The sequence below is a fragment of the Salmo trutta genome, chromosome 36, assembly GCF_901001165.1.
Source record: "Salmo trutta chromosome 36, fSalTru1.1, whole genome shotgun sequence".
Lineage (NCBI taxonomy): Eukaryota > Metazoa > Chordata > Actinopteri > Salmoniformes > Salmonidae > Salmo > Salmo trutta.
Window position 1 is genome coordinate 21,103,726 of NC_042992.1, and position 12,812 is coordinate 21,116,537.

The following is a 12,812-nucleotide window of genomic DNA, read 5'->3' on the forward strand; positions in this document are numbered from 1 at the left end:
GGCTGTGTGCATCCCTAACATGGGGAAAGTAATCAGTCAGATATCTGGGCTCAGAACCATAAATAGTCCTGTAAACCAAACCCAGTCTAATCTGGAACACCCTAGCCTCAACAGGCAGCCAATTGAGTTCCTGAAAGCAGCTCCTGCCTATGTGAGCACATGGACTCACCTTCAATACTACCCTGATCAGCTTATTCTGGGCTATCTGGAGCTTCCCCTTCAGAAGAATAGATATACCCCCAAACCAGGAAGTAATAGAGTAGTCAAACTGGCATTGAATGAGGGCAGTGGCTAACACTCTCATGGAGTTCTTATCAAGCAGCTTGGAATTTCTTGCCAGAAACGTAGTCCTGGCATTAACCTTCCCTAGTACTTTAGTGGCCATGCTCACCCCCCCCCCCCCCTCCCAGGGCTTCCATCAAGGATGCATCCCAGGTAGCTAACAGAAGTTTAGTAGTCAGCACCTCACCCTCTAACTCCACTCTGATTTCAGAGGAACTACACAATTTAGGTCTGGACCCAGAAAGAGGTGCAGAGATAGCTTATTATCTCCAAGCCATTTGCTAATGTTATTAAACTCTCCAACATAGTTTTACTTTTATGAGATACCAGAAGTGTAGAGTCATTGCATAAAGGAAAAGACGGCAAGAACAAGGATCTTTCATATCGTTATATACAGTTAAAACAGTAGTGGCCCATGCACGCTCCCCTGCGGAACACCACAACTTATTGGTTTTGCCTGAGACAGTGACCCATTAACCTCTACCACTTGCTCCCTACCTGACAAGTAGGACTTTACCCAGCCTAGAGGGATACTCCTTAACCCCAGTGCATCCAGTTTGGCGAATAGGAGACAGCGGTTACCTGTATCAATGGCCTTCTGTAGGTCAAGCAGTACCATTCCACAAAGATTGCCCACATCAATTTCTTTCCTGATTAAGCCAGTCAAGTAAAGTAGACATGAATCAGTGGAAACCCCAACTGATAATCATTCATTAGACTTTGTTTGTTGACATATTCATACATTTGCTCATGTACAACTCTCTCCAGGATCTTTGATGTTATACTGAGGATAGATACAGGCCTATAATTCCCAGGGTCAGACTTTATCCCCTTCTTATACAGAGGTATAATTTTAGCTTGTTTCATGTCCCTGGGAAATATGCCTTATTCAAGAAAGAGATTAACGATATGCGTATTACAAGAGGCAATTTTCTCAGCAAAATCTCTAAGAAACCTTGCAGGAATGTTATACAGGCCTATGGCTTTGGAGCATTTAAGCTCAGGTAGAATACTGGCTACTTTGGCTGTCGCTACCTTTGCAAAAGGAAAAGAGTTTGGCTGAACCCCTAACTTGGCATAATACTTCTTGACTTTTCCATACAAATTAGAACTGGTGGGCAGCTTGCTGGCAACGGAAGTAAAAAAAGAGTTGAATTCATTGGCAACCTCTGCTTTTTCGTATAACATCTCCCCCCTGATATTCAGTCCAATACTGTTTAGATTGTTTTTGGTAGTACTACTACAGCCTAGTTCCTTAAATTATTTCCAAAGCTTTTTAGGGTCATTTTTGTTCTCAATGATTTTATCAGCGAAGTAACCCCTCTTAGCTTTATCCATCCTGATCTGTGCTTCATTTCTGTGACGTTTATATAGGAGAAAAGCAGGGTACTCTTGAGAGTTCTTACATTTCTTAAAGGCCTTATTCCTTGCTTGGATAGAATCTCATGATTAAACCAGGGGGTAGAACTCTGCTTTACTCTGACCCGTCTAATGGGATCCATCACATTCAGCACATCAAGGAATCTACATTTAAAGGCTTCCCAGGCACTGTCTACCCCATACACTATCCAGCACAAGTGACCAGTCAATTTTACCCTTTTGCTCCCTAAACTTTTCAACACATAATTTTTTGAGTCCTCTGATTGGAACAGTTGTGACACTCTTTAAAAACCCTCTTTGTGCAAAATGTAATAAAATGATCAATGATTCCATATACTATTACTGTACTCTGTGATATTTTGGATTTATCAGACACCAGTATTAAGTCAATCGTACTTTGCACTGTTTCATATACCCTGGTGGGATCTTTTACCATTTGGGTCAGAGCAAGTGATCTACAGAAGTGAATAAAGTCATTGTGGGTTGGCCTATCCTTTTTGAAATCCCCTAACAAAATGATTTCCTTCACTGGGGAGTCATTAGTTTGACAACACAATTTCGAGACCTTCATAGAATGAAATCTGATTGGGCAGCCTGTAACACACCCCAACAAAATCGGCTTGGTTTTGGGAAGGCAGATATCCAGCCAGACAATCTCCAGATCATCAATTATATCCGATCTGACGTTATAAGCAATGTCTGATCTTACAAAAACACATATATCTCCCCACCGTTCCGTTTCCGATCCTTCCTGACAGCCGACAGCACACCGACAGCACACCGACAGCAAAGGTGAGTTTCATTGACCCCAGGCCCAAAGCTAGGAGTGCTGCATTTTAGATGAGTCAACTGCACGCATTCCAAACATACCAGAGCTTTTCTGTTACTCTTAACCCAACGTTCGCAGGAGGTGCATGAGTGCATAGGCCGTTTGATGGTGTTCGTGATCAACTGAGGACCAAGGCATTGATGTAGATCACCTGATAAGAGAAGGCAAATAGTTTTTATAAGATCTCCACCATTCGTTTGAGGTTGGCCTTGGATGATTGTTTTGGTTTGTGCCATGGTCTAATGAAAGGTTGGTATATAACATTCCCTCCAAATCCGAAGTGCTGGATGCCATCAGAAGTGTTGGCATGACTGGAAAGTTGCTGAGAATTTACCGTTCTTTCATTTAGATTGCTGATGCGATTATTTCCAGTGATGTTTAAAACAAACACAAAGCTAAAGTGCTACCCCCATGCCGAACTTGCCGATCGCCATCTTGGTTAGTTTTGGGACTATGTCACCAATGGACTAATGCAACAAAATATAGATTTTGGGTGGAGTTTTCCTTTAAGTAAAAGACAGACATGCAAAAAGATGTTTAAGTAATATAGAATAACACACACACACCAAATGACTTGATTGCAGTCGATCAGGAGACTGTTGCATGTAGACATTGATCATCTGACCTCTACATGTAGAGAGAAAGAGAGAGAGGGCGTGCGAGCAAGAGTCAGATAGAGAGAACGAGAGTCAGACAGAGAGAGAGAGAGAGAGAGAGAGAGAGAGAGAGAGAGAGAGAGAGAGAGAGAGTGCAAGAGCGAGAGAGCGAGAGCGAGCGAGAGAGATTGTTTCTGTAACCCTTGGCTTGTCTGACACTATTTTATTTTATGTTCTATAAAAGACTGTTTTGTCTCTGGGCTCGTTTAAAAGCAGGAATTACATTACAGATGGAGTGACTCACTCAATCGCACGCACACACACATGCACGCACGCACGCACGCACGCACACACACACACACACACACACACACACACACACACACACACACACACGCGCGCGCACACACACACACACACACACACACACGGATGCCAAAGTAAACCCAGCCAGTGAGACAGGCAGTGGACAGGGCAGCTAACCCTGACGGCCTGACTGAGACTGGTGTAAGACTGGCCATTCCCATAGTCTGGGAAACTGCCTTCTCTCATAGACACACAGACACACGCCTTCTTGTGTCCTTACTAAAAGCAGGAGGTCTAAAGCTAAGGTCTATGATAGAGGGAGGGAGTAAGTATGGAGAGAGTAAGAGAGAGAATAGGACACAGAGACAGACACACAGTTCACCAAAGCCTCCAGATCCACATCATCATATACTGAGAAAGAGAAAAAGAAACAGAGGGACAGAGAGAGAGGGGAGGAAGACAGAGAGAGTGAGAAGGTGGAAGGAGAGGAAGAAGAGGAGGGAAGGAGGGAGGAAGAGAGAGGTAGGGAGAGGGAGGGACGAAAGAGTGGAGGTGGGGAAAGAGAGAGGTAGATAGTGGGGAGAGAGGGGAGAGGGAGGTGGGGAGAGAGAGGGGGAGGGAGAGAGCGAGAGCGATAGATAGAGAGAGAGCAAGAGAAGGGCAGCGGTAGGGAGGAAGAGAGAGGGAAAGAGAGATAAAGAAAGAAAGAGATTTAAAACACAGCAAAAACTGCTGCAAACCTTTCTCTCACCAGTAGATGTCACTGTAGACTAGAGATAGTTAGGATGCTGTCCTGAGCAGAGAGAGACAGAGCTACTGTAGACTGGAGACACTTGAAACCCCACCTCTTTAAGGAATACCTAGGATAGGATAAAGTAATCCTTCTAAACCCCCCCCCCTAAAAGATTTAGATGCACTATTGTAAAGTGGTTGTTCCACTGGATATCATAAGGTGAATGCACCAATTTGTAAGTCGCTCTGGATAAGAGCATCTGCTTTTGCTGTAAATGTAGATAGTCAGGATGCTGTCCTGAGCAGAGAGAGAGAGAGAGAGAGAGAGAGAGAGAGAGAGAGAGAGAGAGAGAGAGAGAGAGAGCTACTGTAGACTAGAGATAGTCAGGATGCTGTCCTGAGCAGAGAGAGAGAGAGAGAGAGAGAGAGAGAGAGAGAGAGAGAGAGAGAGAGCTACTGTAGACCAGAAATAGTCAGGATGCTGTCCTGAGCAGAGAGAGAGAGAGAGAGAGAGAGAGAGAGAGAGAGAGAGAGAGAGAGAGAGAGAGAGAGAGAGAGAGAGAGAGAGAGAGAGAGAGAGAGAGAAAAGCTTAAATAAGTTAGAGACAAGAAATAGGTTGCGGTACCATACACAGCAAGGGTCTGACCATTTGATCTCTAACCACGCACATACTGACAACCACTGGGGACAGGCTGGGACACAAATCAAATCAAATTTTATTGGTCACATACACACGGTTAGCAGATGTTATTGCGTGCAGCGAAATGCTTGTGCTTCTAGTTCCCGACAGTGCAGCAATATCTAACAAGTAATATCTAACAATTCCACAATAAATACCTAATACACACAAATCTAAGAAAATAATGGAATAAGAATATATAAATATATGGATGAGCAATGTCAGAGCGACATAGGCTAAGATGCAATAGATGGTATAGAATACAGTATATACATATGAGATGAGTAATGCAAGATATGTAAACATAATTAAAATGGCATTATTTAAGTGACTAGCATTCCATTTATTAAAGTGGCCAATGATTTCAAGTCTGTATGTAGGCAGCAGCCTCTCTGTGCTAGTGATGGCTGTTTAACAGTCTGATGGCCTTGAGATATAAGCTGTTTTTCAGTCTCTCGCTCCCAGCTTTGATGTACCTGTACTGACATCGCATTCTGGATGGTAGCGGAGTGAACAGGCAGTGGTTCGGGTGGTTGTTGTCCTTGATGATCTTTTTGGCCTTCGTGTGACATCGGGTGCTGTAGGGGTCCTGGAGGCCAGGTAGTTTGCCCCCGGTGATGCGTTGGGCACACTGCACCACCCTCTGGAGAGCCTTGCGGTTGTGGGCAGTGCAGTTGCCGTACCAGGCGGTGATACAGCACAACAGGATGCTCTCAACTGTGCATCTGTAAAAGTTTGTGAGGGTTTTAGGTGACAAGCCACATTTCTTCAGCCTCCTGAGGCACTGTTGCGCCTTTTTCACCACACCGTCTGTGTGGGTGGACCATTTCAGTTTGTCAGTGATATGTACGCCGAGGACCTTAAAACTTTCCACCTCTACTGCTGTCCCGTCGATGTGGTTGGGGGTTGCTCCCTCTGCTGTTTCCTGAAGTCCATGATCATCTCCTTTGTTTTGTTGAGAGGTTATTTTCCGGACACCACAGCCCTCACTTCCTCCCTGTAGACTGTCTCGTCATTGTTGGTAACCAAGCCTACTACTGTTGTGTCGTCTGCAAACTTGATGATTGAATATGTCCATGAACACACCAGCCAGCTGGTCTGCACATGCTCTGAGAAGGCGGCTAGGGATGCCGTCTGGGCTGGCAGCCTTGTGAGGGTTAACACGTTTAAATGTCTTACTCACGTCGGCCATGGAGAAGGAGGGCCCGCAGTCCTTGGTAGCAAGCTGCGTCGATGGCACTGTATTATCCTCTAAGCGGGCAAAGAAGGTGTTTAGGGCATGGGATGCTGGGGTCCATGTATAGGACAGGGGTAGAGAGAGAGAGAGAGAGAGAGAGAGAGAGCATAAATTCCATAAAGAGAGAGGAGGGGGTAAATATGCTTGATATTATATGGTACTATGGTGTATTGATACATTGACATTCCTTACTTTCCTGTAGTTCCTAATGCATGCACACAACTGTGCAGGTAATGGAGAACGAACACATCTGCATTTTATTGATGGCAATTTAAATGCACAGAGATATCGTGATGAGGCCCATTGTCGTGCCATTCATCCTCCGTCATCACCTCATGTTTCCACATGATAACGATCGGCCCCATGTGAGTAGGATCTGTACACAATTCCTTGAAGCTGACTGATTTCCTTATATTAACTGTAACTCAAAATATTTGAAGTTGTTGCATGTTTTCTTCAATATAATATAGCCTAACATAATATAGCCTAGAACATAATACAAGCATTTCACTACACTCGCAATAACATCTGCTAACCATGTGTATGTGACCAATAACATTTGATTTGATTTGAATATAGCCTGGAACACAATATAGCCTGGAACGTAATATAGCCTAGAACATAATATAGCCTGGAACATAATATAGCCTGGAACATAATATAGCCTGGAACATAATATAGCCTGGAACATAATATAGGTCTCATCTGACCACAACACTTTCACCCAGTTGTCCTCTGAATCATTCAGATGTTCATTGGCAAACTTCAGACGGGCATGTATATGTGCTTTCTTGAGCAGGGGGACCTTGCGGGCGCTGCAGGATTTCAGTCCTTCACGGCGTAGTGTTACCAATTGTTTTCTTGGTGACTATGGTCCCAGCTGCCTTGAGATCATTGACAAGATCCTCCCGTGTAGTTCTGGGCTGATTCCTCACCGTTCTCATGATCATTGCAACTCCACGAGGTGAGATCTTGCATGGAGCCCCAGGCCGAGGGAGATTGACAGTTCTTTTGTGTTTCTTCCATTTGCGAATAATCGCACCAACTGTTGTCACCTTCTCACCAAACTGCTTGGCGATGGTCTTGTAGCCCATTCCAGCCTTGTGTAGGTCTACAATCCTGTCCCAGACATCCTTGGAGAGCTTTTTGTTCTTGGCCATGGTGGAGAGTTTGGAATCTGATTGATTGATTGCTTCTGTGGACAGGTGTCTTTTATACAGGAACAAGCTGAGATTAGGAGCACTCCCTTTAAGAGTGTGCTCCTAATCTCAGCTCGGTACCTGTATAAAAGACACCTGGGAGACAGAAATCTTTCTGATTGAGAGGGGGTCAAATACTTATTTCCCTCATTAAAATGCAAATCAATTTATAACATTTTTGACATGCGTTTTTCTGGATTTTTTTGTTGTTATTCTGTCTCTCACTGTTCAAATAAACCTACCATTAAAATTATAGACTGATCATTCTTTGTCAGTGGGCAAATGTACAAAATCAGCAGGGGATCAAATACTTTTTTCCCTCACTGTATAGCCTAGAACATAATATAGCCTGGAACATAATATATTGTATATATATATTTTATTTAACCTTTATTTAACCAGGTAAGCTAGTTGAGAACAAGTTCTCATTTACAAATGCGACCTGGCCAAGATAAAGCAAAGCAGTGCGACATAAACAACAACACAGAGTTACACATGGAATAAAGCCTTCAACATAATATAGCCTGAAACATAATATAGCCTGGAACATTATATATCCTGGAACATTATATATCCTGGAACATGATATAGCCATACATAATATAGCCTACAACATAATATAGCCTGGAACACAATATAGCCTGGAACATTATATATCCTGGAACATGATATAGCCATACATAATATAGCCTACAACATAATATAGCCTGGAACACAATATAGCCTGGAACGTAATATAGCCTGGAACACAATATAGCCTGGAACATTATATATCCTGGAACATGATATAGCCATACATAATATAGCCTACAACATAATATAGCCTGGAACACAATATAGCCTGGAACGTAATATAGCCTGGAGCATAATACAGCCGAGAACATAATATAGCCTAACATAACATAGACTGGAATATAATAAAGATATATGTTTTTTAGGCCTACATACAGTACCTTCAGAAAGTATTCATACCCCTTGACTTATTCCACATTTTGTTGTGCTACAGCCTGAATTCAAAATGGGTTAAATATATATTTGTATCACCCATCTACACACAATACCCAATAATGACAAAGTGAAATCATGTTTTCAGAAATGTTCGCAAATTTATTGAAAATGAAATACAGAACTCTGAGTAAATACTTTTTAGAAGCACCTTTGGTAGTGATTACAGCTATGAGTCATTCTGGGTAAGTCCCTAAGAGCTTTCCACACCTGGATTGTGCAACATTTGCCCATTATTCCTTAGAAAAAATTATTCAAGCTTTGTCAAATTGGTTGCTAAACATTGTTAGACAACCATTTTCAGGTCTTGCCATAGATTTTCAAGCAGATTTATGTCAAAACTGTAACTCAGCCACTCAGGAACATTCACTGGTAAGCAACTCCAGTGTAGATTTAGCCTTGTGTTTTAGGTTATTGTCCTGCTGAAAGATGAATTCATCTCCCAGTATCTGGTGGAAAACAGGATTTGGGTTTTGCCTGTTCTTAGCTCCATTCAGTTTCTTTTTATCCTAAAATCTCCCTAGTCCTTAACGATTACAAGCATACCCATAACATGATACAGCAACCACTATGCTTGAAAATATGGAGAGTGGTACTCAGTAATGTGTTGTATTGAATTTGCCCCAGACATAACAATAATTTGTATTCAGGACAAAAAGTGAATTGCTTTGACACATTTTTTGAAGTATTACTTTTGCAACCCGAGACATGGACTGTTCTCCTTGCTCCCGTCCGGCAGGCAGTACCGGTGCATCAAGGCTCAGGAAATAGAGTCCGAAACATCTTCTATTCTCTGGCCATAAGACTGTTAGCTAACAGCTACTGCTCCCTCTCTCACAGACTATCTACACTGACTCTATCGCTATCCACAGGTCCCTTCTCAGTCAGACACAACCTACAGTGCCACTAAAATGATTATTGATTAGATGTATTACTCCATGACACTGCTGTCCATCGTATGTGTGTCATCGAACATCGTATTCTAAAATCATGGGCATTAATATGGAGTTGGTCCCCCCCTTTGCTGCTATGACAGCCTCCACTCTTCTGGGAAGGCTTTCCACTAGATGTTGTAACATTGCTGTGTGAACTTGTTTCCTTTCATCCACAAGGCCCGCAGTTGGCGTTCAAATTCATCCCAAAGGTATTAGGCTGGGTTAACGTCAGGGTTCTGTGCAGGCCAGTCAAGTTCTACCACACCGATCTCAACAAACCATTTCTGTACTGACCTCGCAGCGGCATTGTTATGCTGAAAAGGGAAAAAAGCCTTCCCAAACTGTTGCCACAAAGTTGGAAGCACAGAATCGTACAGTTGGCACTATGCATTCGGACAGGTAGCGTTTTCTTGGCATCTGCCAAACCCAGATTAGTCTGTCGGACTGCCATATGGTGAAGCGTGATTCATCACTCCAGAGAAGGCGTTTCCACTGCTCCAGAGGCCAATTGCGGCGAGCTTTACCCTACTCCAGCTGACGCTTGGCATTGCACATGGTAATCTTAGACTTGTGTGTGGCTGCTGTGTGGCTGCCTGGCCATGGAAAACCATTTCATGAAGCTCCTGACAAACAGTTATGTCTGTAGTTGCTTCGAGAGGCAGTTTAGAACTCGTTTGTGAGTGCTGCAACCAAGGACAGACGATTTTTACATGCTACGCACTTCAGCACTCGACAATCCCATTCTGTGAGCTTGTGTGGCCTACCACTTCGCGGCTGAGCTGTTGTTGCTCCTTGACGTTTCCACTTCACAATAACAGCACTTACAGTTGACCAGGGCAGCTCTAGCAGGGCAGAAGTTTGACAAACTGGCTTGTTGGAAAGGTGGCATCCTATGATGGTGCCACGTTGAAAGTCACTGAGCTCTCCAGTATGGACCATTCTACTGCCAATGTTTGTCCATGGAGATTGCATGGCTAAGTGCTCAATGTTATACACCTGCCAGCAACGGGTGTGGCTAAAATAGCCAAATCCACTAATTTGAAGGGTATCCACATACTTTTTTCATGTGTATATATATATATATATATATATATATATATATATATATATATATATATATATATACACAGTGCCTTCAGAAAGTATTCACAACCCTTGACTTATTCCATATTTTGTTGTTACAGCCTTGTTATTGGAATTTTCAATCCCAATAATGCATTTAATCTTTAACCAATTCAACGAGGTTTGTAAGACCCTTGATTCACTAATAATTGGGCAAAGTCTCAGATTTTATAAAAAAAGGTTCAACGGTCTTTTTTCATGAGAGCTCTAAATTCAATACTTAGGACTCAGTCCTTTTATAATACACACATATTCCTATCTTTAGACCACTCCCTGCTCAAACAACCAGTACCTTTCCACTAACCACAAAGAACCATAAATGTTGTCACCTTCTTCAAGGCTTTCACCTCCCCTCCCCCGTTGGGACCCTCTTGGTTTGAAACCCTCTAATGATTTTCTATTACCTACTCTACAACTTCACTCTGTTTACATTCCCACCAAAGAACACAACATCAAAGCACTACAACACCAACAGATCTACCCACATCCTGGTTCCATCTTCCCATGATTCCCAAACATCTCACACTATCATACAATCTCAGAGTGGAACAATTTAGTCATTATTCTAACACATACAAATTATTTTAACAATCCACCCGTTGACTAAATGTTACACACTGATACTTCAATTTTTATTAGAAAATAAAATCATACCAAATCAAATCATGTATATACATCATCTACTCATCGATGGCTGTTTACCACTACTTCCAATCATAACTCTTCTGTTCAGGATTTTTTTCATGATCTTCATTGAATAAACCGTCTCTAAACATTGAATATAGTCTCATCTTCCGGCTCCTCAGGATTGAATGTATCTACGGTGTCCATCAGGTCTGGATCTGTATATCGTTCATTCTATTGTTCAGACTCTGGGATAGGTCCGTACCTCACCATCTGCTGAGTCACTGCATTCTCCAACGCCTTACTCACCAAACCTCGGACACAGGGAATAAAACAACAACCACATAATACCAGCATACCCATACAAACAATAGCAGCCCCCACAATAGTAGCTACTATGGTTTTCCATTTGCCAAACATTTCATCAAACCACCCTGTCACAGATGTATTAACCCCTGAGTTCTCAGCCCATTCTTCACTTAGTGCGATCAACCCAGCCAAGGCTCTAGTTACAGTCCCCTCTGGTGATGTATTATTTGGAATAAAAGTACAGCAATGACCCCCCACCATTCTACAAACCCCGCCCTTCTCTGCCAATAACATATCAAGAGCCAACCTATTTTGCCAAGTCATGAGGGAGGTGGCAGATAATTGGTCAGAGATTCCCTTCACTGCATCTCTAGTTTGATTTACAAATCTTTGCTGATTATAATAAATATAGTTTATCTATATTCTTATTTATTGTAACCCACCAAAAGAAAGTAGTTGTGAACCCTTCACCTATTTGATTCAATGCCTTTTATTCATCTGGTACTCCTCTAGGGATCCCTATGGAATCCATCCATATGGGGCTACCCTCATCTAGGACCAGACCTCTCTTATTTCTTACTATTTTACTCACCACTGGCCGTTGATAACTAATCCTCACTGGTTGTACCAATAACACTGGGGCACAAGTACCTACCCACCCTTTTGGTAACATCTGCCTTATGCGTCCTTGGTCGGTACATGCCCACCATACATCAGTTACAGGTGCTGTGAGGTCAAGAATTTTCCCCTGTACTTCCGAATCTAAGTCTGTCACATTCACTACTGTCTTACATCCATTAATATCTCCCAAATCCCTACTGGCATTCCTGTGTGTATAACACTGATACTCTCCAGGAGTTAGAGTGAACTGAGGTGGATTGGCTACGCTCTTTAATCTGGCCAACCCCATCCCTGTACAGTTGACCTCTTCCTGATTTGATCCTAAGTCTAACACACAAGAGAGCATAGTCTGTGGCATTGGAGCCGTCAACATAGTTGGTCACCCAGTAGAACATGCATAACAATTAGTTTGGCCCAGAGCCCTGGCCGTGTAATTCATCCATTTTAACCAGAGATTTTCATCTGGTATACCTTCTATCTCCCCTTGGTTCCTTTCTTGGAGAAGGAAATCCTTCACATCAGGTAGACTAGTGGAACCAAAGGATTTTCCACCTGAATTATCAATTCCTAATAACGGATTTACTATGGTGTATTTCACTGTAGTGTCTGTCAACTGAAATGATATGCAGGTATCCTTGCCATACACATCAGCGCATGCCATATACTTCATTTGCATGTCATTACTAGTTACATTTTGTATAGTTACTACTATCCCCAACATACATGAGGGAATATCCTCATTCCGTTCAACACCCCACCGTGCACTCCATTTCCAGATATTAGTCTGATATTCCCTGCCCCCTGTATGTTTAAACACATAGTACCAGGAACACATGGACATAGTTGGTTGACAAAGGTATAAGGGGGTGTGGTCAGTTATCTCCTTATAACAGTGTCGTCCCCCCCCTCCCGTTAGTCATATTTAGTATCCTCATCTTAAATCGTGTGTTTTATC